This window comes from Pinus tabuliformis, chromosome 3_2 (assembly GCF_031772625.1).
Source record: "Pinus tabuliformis cultivar Carrire ecotype Pingquan chromosome 3_2, CPIR1, whole genome shotgun sequence".
NCBI classification, from domain to species: domain Eukaryota; kingdom Viridiplantae; phylum Streptophyta; class Pinopsida; order Pinales; family Pinaceae; genus Pinus; species Pinus tabuliformis.
In genome coordinates, this window is record NC_142302.1 from 491,283,355 (window position 1) to 491,292,941 (window position 9,587).

Genomic DNA, 9,587 nt, shown 5'->3' on the forward strand with positions numbered 1-9,587 from the left:
ACTTTGTCTCCAAATTGACCAAAAAGGCTACACAAAGCACACATTAGACTTGTTAGCATAATGACTAACCCAATTCACTCTATTAGCATAAATATAATCAAAAACATACAATAAAATAATGAGAATGGTGGATTAAGTCGAATTAGGAGGTTGAATGAGCCCAAATAATTATCCATTTTTGGGGCTCATCATCACCCCCCTACTGAAAGTGTTGCTCATCCTCTGAGCAACCAATCTATCTCCTCATCTTTGATGGCCCTGGTGGCCTCCCTGTCATGCCAAGCTTCTGAAGTGATGCCCTCTTCTTAGTCATGAAACCATGCTTTTCTCTTTGCTTCTTCCCACTGCCTGTGCTTCTTTTCCTAGAGAATTCTCAACTTTGGTATGATTGTGCAAGTATATTCAATTTGATGGTGGCAATGGTGGTGAAAGGAGATGAAACCAGTGGAGGATGGAAGAAAAGAGTGGTTGCATGCCTCCTCAACAAACTTCAAGCTTCAAATCCCTCTCCATAATTGATTCTGGCCTGCCCAAAGGCTTCTACAGGATGTTTCTGGTAAAAATACAGAACTTCCTGTAGAAAGTCCTGTAGCTTCCTGTAGAAGGTTGAACCATGACTAGATTGTGTCCGAACCTTGAAAAAATGAGTTTTCATGGAGGGGATGGATGTGCTTAGGGTGGCTAGCACAGGTGCTGCCTCCCTAGCTAAAATCTCGGCCAATTTCTCCTTCTGCTGCCCTCTCCCCAAACTTCCTTGTATGCCAATCCCAAACAATGCAAAGCCTTTGAACTCATTTGATGAAACTTCCTCAAGAGTAATTCCCTTGATGCATCATCGAATTCAACAACTGATCCATTTTCAAGTTGTTGAAAAGCACTTCTTTCAAGCAAATTTTCCATGGCGCCCTTCACTAGCAGACGATTTTGTCCCATTGGTTCCGTGACAATAACACCCATGGATTTTCGATCACAATCAAACTCCAATAAAGCCCGCCTCTTTGATCTTTGTATCCACCAATCACAATTGCCCAATTTCACTGTGCCACTGTTGAGAATAGCACTTGTATCACTTGCCATTGGGTCTGGAACTCCCATTTTTTCAACCAATACCTTCAAGGCTGCCTCAGTGGGAATACCAGTAGCATGGAACTGGTGACCTTGACAAGATATCCCTGCATCATTGCAAACTGCAGCAACTTCTGCCAGAGTTTCTAAATTTTCCCCCATATTATGTGCAGGCCAATCCAATATTTTTCCATCCTCAGGATTATATGTTGTTCCTTCAACAGTAAACTCTCTAAGTGAACCAGCACTGTGCCCTATGGCTATAAACTCACTGACAGACATCTGATTGGTTGTAAGAGTACCTGTCTTATCAGAGCAAATCACTGTGGTGCAACCCAAAGTCTCCACGCTCGGTAACTTACGCACAATAGCATTCTTTTGTGCCATCTTACAAGTGCCAAGAGCCAAACATGTAGTAATCACAGCAGGCAATCCCTCTGGTATAGCAGCAACTGCCAGAGCAACAGCAATCTTAAAGTAGTACGTACATTTCTCAAAGGAAAACCTGATATTTTTTTGGCCACCCATCTATGACTTCCCATGAAAGAAAATATTTGTAGTTCATGATCCAGACAAGAATACAAATGGCACCAATCACTGTTGTCAGTCTTTCACCAAATTCATCTAACTTTCTTTTCAAAGGCGTATCATGACATTCCATTGAAGCTTCCTGAATTTCTGCCTGAATTTTACCTATTTCTGTAAACATGCCAGTGCTCACAACAATGCATGTGCAGCAGCCATTGGTAACTGTAGTTCCTGCAAACACCATGCACTCTTTTGATTGCAACTCACAGTCACACAAGGTGGCTGGATATGTTCTTTTGACCACAGGCATGCTCTCTCTGGTCAGGGAGCTCTGCTCCATCCTAAAGGTGGATGTCTTGAGGGACACAATTCTCATGTCTGTAGGAACCTTGTCTCCCACCTTCAGTTCCACTATATCTCCTGGAACAAGTTCTCTGGAGGGAAGATCTACAACATAATGTCCATCTCTCAAGACCTTTGCATGATCAGATTGCATTTCTTTGAGAGCTTCCAAAGCCTTCTCAGAATTATTCTCCTGCCATACTCCAACAATGGCATTGAGGATGAGAATCAGGAGAATGACCAGGGGCTCTACATAGGCTGTTATGCCCTCCTCAGAAGACACATTATCACGAAAGTAGGCGAGAAGAAATGAAATGCCAGCTGCCAGCAGAAGTATTTTAACAACTGTATCATCAAATTGCTCCACTACCAGCTTCCACAAAGGTGTACCATTTTTCTTCTGGAGCTCATTCCATCCATATATTTGACGGCGTTTTTCCACTTCATGAGAATTTAAACCATTCTCTAAGCTCACATCATATTCTTCTAAGCATTCTTCAACAGTTTTAGACCAAGCAGGGAATATCTTGTCCTCCATGGACTATGAAATAGATGATCAGATTCTGAATTCAAACAGATTGCTCCACCATTAACAGATCTATAATGCATTTGAAAAACTCCAAAATCAATACTTTCAAGAACCCTGGTAACCTTGGACACGAGCTTTAACTACTTTTCTCATTTCAAGCTTGAATTTTGACAAAAATCTCAGGTTTTCCTTCTGCAGAGCTGTTTTCTGCGTTTCCTGTAGACGACTTCCTGTAGAAACGCCTGTAGAGTGCCCCTGCACCTCTGAGTGAGCCCGATACGCTGGAGAATTGTGAACCAGGCCACAAAGCTCAATGGAGGACGATGGGTTAATCATTTTGTGGAATCAGAGGATGCATACTTCAGTTGAAAATGTTGCAAGTGCAAGTTGACAGCAGTTTGTGAGTCTGAGCTGAGCGTTCGTTAATTGCTACGTGATTTGTGGTGAAGGAGTGAGGTGGCCAGGTGTACGTGGCCACATGCAGACGGCAGTGCTATAATGAGCTGCATGTCCTCTTCTTGTTAATCAGTTGCACTGGAGTTAAAGCCTCTACCACTGTCTGTTTTTTTTATTTTTAATTTTCACGTGAGTTGTCTAACACGTACGCTGCATGATTCCTGGCTGATTGATAGAGAATTGGACAAGGAACTATCGGCTTAATCTTTCTATATTCGTGGCTCAATTCCACCATTCCATTCATTCATGCAGTTTTTAAATTATATTTGTGCAATAGAAGAACGAGTTGCAGTCACGTACCTGAAGTCAAATGGCTGTTGTGAGGTGCTGTGGCTAGTCATGGTTGCATGCACTGGTTTCTGTGGTTGCATGAGGGATTGGTTGATGATTTTTGCTTGTTTTCCTTGTGCAGGTGTCCTCTGGCCGGATGCATGCTGCAGGAGTTCATTTCCACGCTCAGATCTGCACCTTCAAGCTGTTGCGCTGAATTTTCACAGGACCAGAACTTGTTTTCGCCATTGCTCCCAAACGGCAAACCGGATTGATCTGAAACTTGCTGAGAACATTCCTATCATTATGATGCACCTCCCATAGCAAAATCGTGATCAATGGATGCACAGATTTCGAGAAAAATGGAAAATGGCTGAAGATTTCAGAGATCAATTTCTCGGAAACCGTGCATCGGAATCGGCTGAAACTGCTTGGGTAGGCTACTATCACCCATGTGCATCTCCCCATGAAACAGGTTTTGAAACGGATGTACAGATATGGAGAAAATGAAAAAATGGTTGATGGTGATGGAGGCAGATTTCTTGGAAACCGTGCACCGGAATGGGCTAAAACTGCTCAGGCATGTTGCCATCACCCCGATACAATTCCCCGTAAAATGGTTTTTCAGATGGATGCATGGTTTTCAAGTTATGGAAGAAACAAATTCTATTCTAGGTATTTTTGCTTCAAGGCATTTTGCAGTTTTGTTGCATGGTATGAAAAATTGAGCTTGGGTTGTGATGCAGGCATGGAGATGATGGGGGAGGAGGTTGAAAAGTGCAGGAGGACTTCTGAACCCTTGAGGAAGCTACCATGTTCGCCAAACCACCTTTTTGAAATCCATTTCTAGCTTCCTACAATTTCTACAGGAACTTCCTGTAGAAGCATAATGAAGAAGCACAATGAGGTGGAAAAGATGATGGAAAAGGGTGAGGAATGGGAACATGGATGCTTGCAGGCATAACCAATGGATTCCAAGCTTTAGATCCCCTTCCAAAATCGAATCTGGCTCGCTTGAAGGTTCTACAGGATGTTTCCTGTAGAAATATAGAACTTCCTCTAGAAGGCACAAAAACTCCTTTGTCTTTGTTTTGAGTGATCCTCCTGACCTGCAATGTCATTGCTGCAATGGGAATCAGATTTCTTTTTCTTTTTCTTTTTCTCTTTTTTTTTGAAAAACAACTAGGGCGCCTCATGGAGGTTTTCACCCTAATTGCCTGCCCTGGGCGCCTCCAAGGGAGGTTTTCACCCAGATATCTTATTCTCTTTTCTCTTTTTTCCCAACCCATTGACCGCCTCATGGAGGTTTTCAATCAATGAGCCAATCTAAGGCACCTCCGAGGAGGTTTTCACCTTAGATTTCTATTTTCCTCTTTTTTCATTTTTTTCTTTTTCTTTTTTCTCTTTTTTCTTTTTTTCTTTTTTCCTACCCTACCCTACTTGAAAAACAAAATCATTTTCAAGTATAAGAATACTTCCAATGGAGCCATGTGCACATCAAGATTAGAGACAAGATGATGTGAAGGCTCAAAATACATGCTTTGACAACGATCCAGATTTCAGAGACAAAATGATCTGACTTTGAATGGATCAAACATAGCTGAGGAAGAGAGTACTGTTGCAACTTAATGACTGTCTGGAACCAGATCTCAATATAGCTTTGATATCCTTGGTCCTTTTGCTGATCTGGGTCATGTTTCATGTCACTTTCTACTATGACTTCCTCATCTTCCTCTTTTTGTTGATCTTTCTCTTGAGTACATGGAGGATTTGATGGTAACCATGAAGGATCTTTCTTTATCTCTGCTTCTGATGTCTTCTCTTCATCAAGCAAAGCCCATGGTTCTTTGATTTCCTCTTCTGAATCTTCTTTTGCCTGATGTGGTCCTTCAATGCTTTCAATATAGTCTCTTTTTTGCAACACTCTTCCTGAGCTATGGTGAAGATCATTGAGCTCAAGAGGAGTCATTTGGACATGTTGTGCCTCAGCTTTGCAATTGGGTTGAGCTACTCCATTGTATGGTTTTGGAAATGGTGGTACGGGTAGCTGAGTGGAGGTTTGTATTTGAGATGGATGCGGATGGGGTTGTGGTTGGGTAGGCATTTGGGGTTGCCTTGGTGGAGGAGGAGGCGATGGTTGTGGATGAGCAGGAGGTGGAGGAAAAGAAGCGGGAGGAGTGTTGTATTAGGGCCTCCACCCCTGATGAGGTGCATTCCACTGAGGCTGTGGCTGAGCATAAGAATGAAACGAATGAGCAACTGGTTGGGCATAATATGGATCTGGGAAGGAACAAGGAGGAGGTGTGGACCAGGAAGGATGAGCAGGGGGACCCCAAGAAGGCATGAAAGTGGCTTGATAGGGGTCATAATAGGTCTCAGATGTCCCTTGCAGCTCCTGCTGGTAAGATCTAAGTCCATGCGGCCTCCTTTGGTTCATATAATGGAGTGGTTCAGTGGCTCCTTTGGCTCTCTGATATGCAACTTTAAGTCCAGGCAAGGAAGGGCACTGATTTGTAGGATGGTATTCTTCACAGATGAAACACACTTCTAGGGAGTGCATTGGACATTCGTTCCTAGGATGCTTTCTAGTGCACCTAGGACAAAAGATGACCAAAGCGCTCTTGGCTCCCTCTTGCTTCCTTTGGATCTGTAAGGTATCTAGTTGCATGGCAAGAAACTGCCTCATATCACTCTTGAAATCTTCCATTTGAGTTGCAAACTCATTCTTGGACAAGGTATTGCTCCCAACATTTCTACTTGTAGCCATTTTCTCCAAAGGAATGTTTTCTTCTTCTTCTCCCCTAGAGGTTCTTTAAATATGCCTTGATGTCCATCCAGGGGTTCTTCTTAGTCACATCCATCGAAGAAGAGAGAAGGTTGGCTGTGTGAGGCAATGGGGGGGTGTTGTGAAATCATTTTTCTAACTGATCTCTACTCCTACAAGGCATGAAAGGAAATCTTTTTTATTGATGTTTGTATTTTTCTTCTTGTACCTGCAAAAAACTAAAATAGATTGAACTGCAACTAACTATCTTGCTGAAATGAAAATGCGGAATTGAAATGGAATCAGGAAATGACTAATCTATTTTGCTCAAATGAAATTGCAGGAATGAAATGCTAGGCTACGCTTGCAGAATTGAAATGCTAATCTACGCTTGCAGAAATGAAATTGCAGAATTGAAATGCTAATCTATGAAAGCGAGAAATGCTAATCTATGAAAGCGGGAAATGCTAATCTACTTTTGCATAAACGAAATTGCATAATGGAAATGAAATAAACTACTTAGCAGAAGATTGTAGTGGAAAATAGAAGAAAAGCAGCAATCACCAATACTCTGACGCTTCCCCGGCAACGGTGCCAAAAAGATGGTGAGCCCCAGTATTGTAGCAATAATGCTACAACTCCTGGAACTCCCTTCTTTAATTTTATCAACCCGGTAGTTCGTAACAAACTTGGAAGCGACGGTGCTGTATGCACAAGTACTAGCTCTTGCCGCAGCTGTCACTTGGTCAGCTGGCACAAGTCCACTAGGAGCTTAAGCCAACTTCTATGAGCTCTTAGAAGAAGCTTTTTAATTGATGGATGAAAGCTAACTCGAAGGAAGCTAATCTAATCGCAAAAAGAAACTGAAAGCCAAAAAGAAACGCAAACCCTAGCAAACCCTAATTCTACCAGCTAGTCCTACTGACGCAAAGGAGAGCATGCAAACTACTAAAAGAGATGCCATTACTTCTATGAAGGTAAAATACATGTGTCTAGACTACCTCTATTTGAAGAAAACATCTTTTTGTATTTTTGTTTAAGTTGTTGGAATTATCGTGCATGTGCTTCTAACTATTTTTGACTGTGCAGAGGTGGATCAAGGAGGAGAAATGCTTGGGAAAGGTTGGGAAGGTTCAGAGAGGGTCTAAGGGGTCCCTAACACCCTTCCAAAGAGTCTCACAAAGTTTGGCTGCCAAGAAACCGTGTTTATGAGCTTCTACAGGAAGTCTACAGGGGTTCTACAGGATGTTCAGGATTTCTACAGGATGTTCTGTAATTCTTCTACAGGATGTTTCAAAATGGGATTTTGGAGCATGGATGGAGGGAAAAAGATGGAGGAATGAGTATCGAGGTGAAATAGGGGTGTGAAGAGGTCTAGGACTTGGTGGATGAGGCTAAGGAGCGATTGGATTTGTTCAAGGATGGAGAAAGCGATGATGCAAAAGAATGTAGGAATTAGGGCAAGGTGGGGAAAGTATGGCAAATGAAGGGTACGAATCATGGACTAAGGGTTGGAGCAGATTATCTGATGGATTATAGGTAGATAGAGAAGGATAATAGGTGCTCTGCAAGTTATTTTTCGAATTTAACAAAAGAACACTTGGAAAATCAAGAACCTAATTACCTTGACCTAATCTGACCTAAATAATAGCAAAATAAATGGAACAGAAGTTTATTTGCACAAAATCAGATGAACTAACTATGCAACTAAGCAATCATAACCCTAAGCATGCAGTCAAAACTGATATCAAGTTTGACAACTAAGAATCCAACACTAATACTTGCATGGTGAAGCAAAACAGCGTTTTTGTGGGTAGCAAGGTCACCTTTGTCCCAACTCACGATCCCACTGAGGGAGAGGTAAGATCAGAGGTGCTTGAGCCCCTTTTTCCAAGGATCCTTTATGTTATTATTCTATCCAAATCAATCTGAACATGAAAATCTACTTTAATCATCAAAAGCAACCTAAATAACACAACAAGTTTTAAATCTAAATAGCAGATTTTACTCTAAGAATGCAGCAAAGACACATGAAAGTAAACAAAGGAGGTACTGGGCGCTTGAGATGGGCCCAACCCTAAGAGCTACAGCCTCCTAAGAGAGATTTAGAGCTGGTGCAAAGCTGGATTCGTCTTTATTGAGCAAGAAAAGAAGAGTTACATCAAAACTGTCCACAATGGAAACTTGAAAATGTGCTGAAAGCAAAGCTAATCTACTGCATAAAAATCGAACTACGAACTAGCTAACTTCTGCCTACAAAATGACTAACCATTGGCTACGAAATGACTAACCACTAGCTAACCAAAATGAGGCCCTAAGCCTTTTTATTTATACAAATTGAGGACCCCAACATTCCTCCTAAACTTTAGGGACTCGGCTGCCCAAGACTTGTAGTTAACAGCAGTCCTACTTGACTTGCTTGGCTGCCCTTGTGCTGATTGATTTGGTGGCCCTTGAACTCCGAGCTGATGGTGGAGAATTCGAGGTAAGGGCCCATAAATGAAGGGAACACCTTCCTAAAAATACTCTCCACGAATTTGGCTGCCAAGTGCTCATTTCAACCATTGACTTTGTCTCCAAATTGACCAAAAAGGCTACACAAAGCACACATTAGACTTGTTGGCATAATGACTAACCCAATTCACTCTATTAGCATAAATATAATCAAAAACATGCAATAAACTAATGAGAATGGTGGATTAAGTCGAATTAGGAGGTTGAATGAGCCCAAATAATTATCCATTTTTGGGGCTCATCACCCACGACATTCCCTCTCCCATCCTAAAGGCACGTCAAAGTTAGGAGTCGAGAAGAATTAGGACGTACTTGGGATTCCCCATCCATCCACCCCCCTTACACCCCATCCCCCTCCCCATAATTTCCCTACACCCCCTCCCCCTCCACTTAGCCCCCTGAGAAGGAAAATGGTCGATGGCATTAAGTTGTCTATCTTTAAAGGAATTGGATCAGAGGATCCTGACCAGTTCTAGTTTGTAGCTGATGCAGTATGGAAAGCAAGATAAATCACTAGTGATGATGTAAATAAGGCGCAACTTGTCAGATCACTGCAAGAAAGAGCGTGACATGGTATATGAAATACTTTATGACTAATCTGACTACTTCGTTTAATGAAATTAAGAAAGCATTGGTATCAAAATTCAAGAAGTCGAAATCAGAATCACAAAGCTAAAAGAAATCAAATAGGCAGTAGCTGAGTTTATGTGGGAGTTCGATCATCGATTCAAGGTGTTAATGGGACAAGTCAGCTTTATCCTACCTCTAGAATAGCATAAGGAATGGTTCATAGTCGTGTTACTGCCACATATTAGGTTACCATTGACACAGTAGAAGATCGTGACTCAAGCTAAAGCATTGGAGATTGCGATGAAGCTGGAAGCTTCACCGATTGGGGATACTCATGCAGGAGTACAATAGATTTAGAATCAACTAGCCAATTTGACCTTGGAATTGTAAGATCTCAAGAAAGGTAAAGAAACTCGATCAGAAGTATGGTGTACAAAATGCAAAACAAGGGGTCATTATAAAGATCAATTCCCTGTGTTCAAAGATTATTTGGAAAGTGGAGCACCTAATCCAGTAAATCCAGGTTTTTGGTGCAAGATTTGTATAAAT

General features: G+C 41.8%; 1 pseudogene; it reads right to left on the minus strand.

The window, feature by feature from the left end:
• Positions 1-705: 705 nt before the first annotated feature.
• On the minus strand, positions 706-2,473 carry LOC149181433 (calcium-transporting ATPase, endoplasmic reticulum-type pseudogene; annotated as a pseudogene).
• Between the last annotated feature and the right edge of the window lie 7,114 nt (positions 2,474-9,587).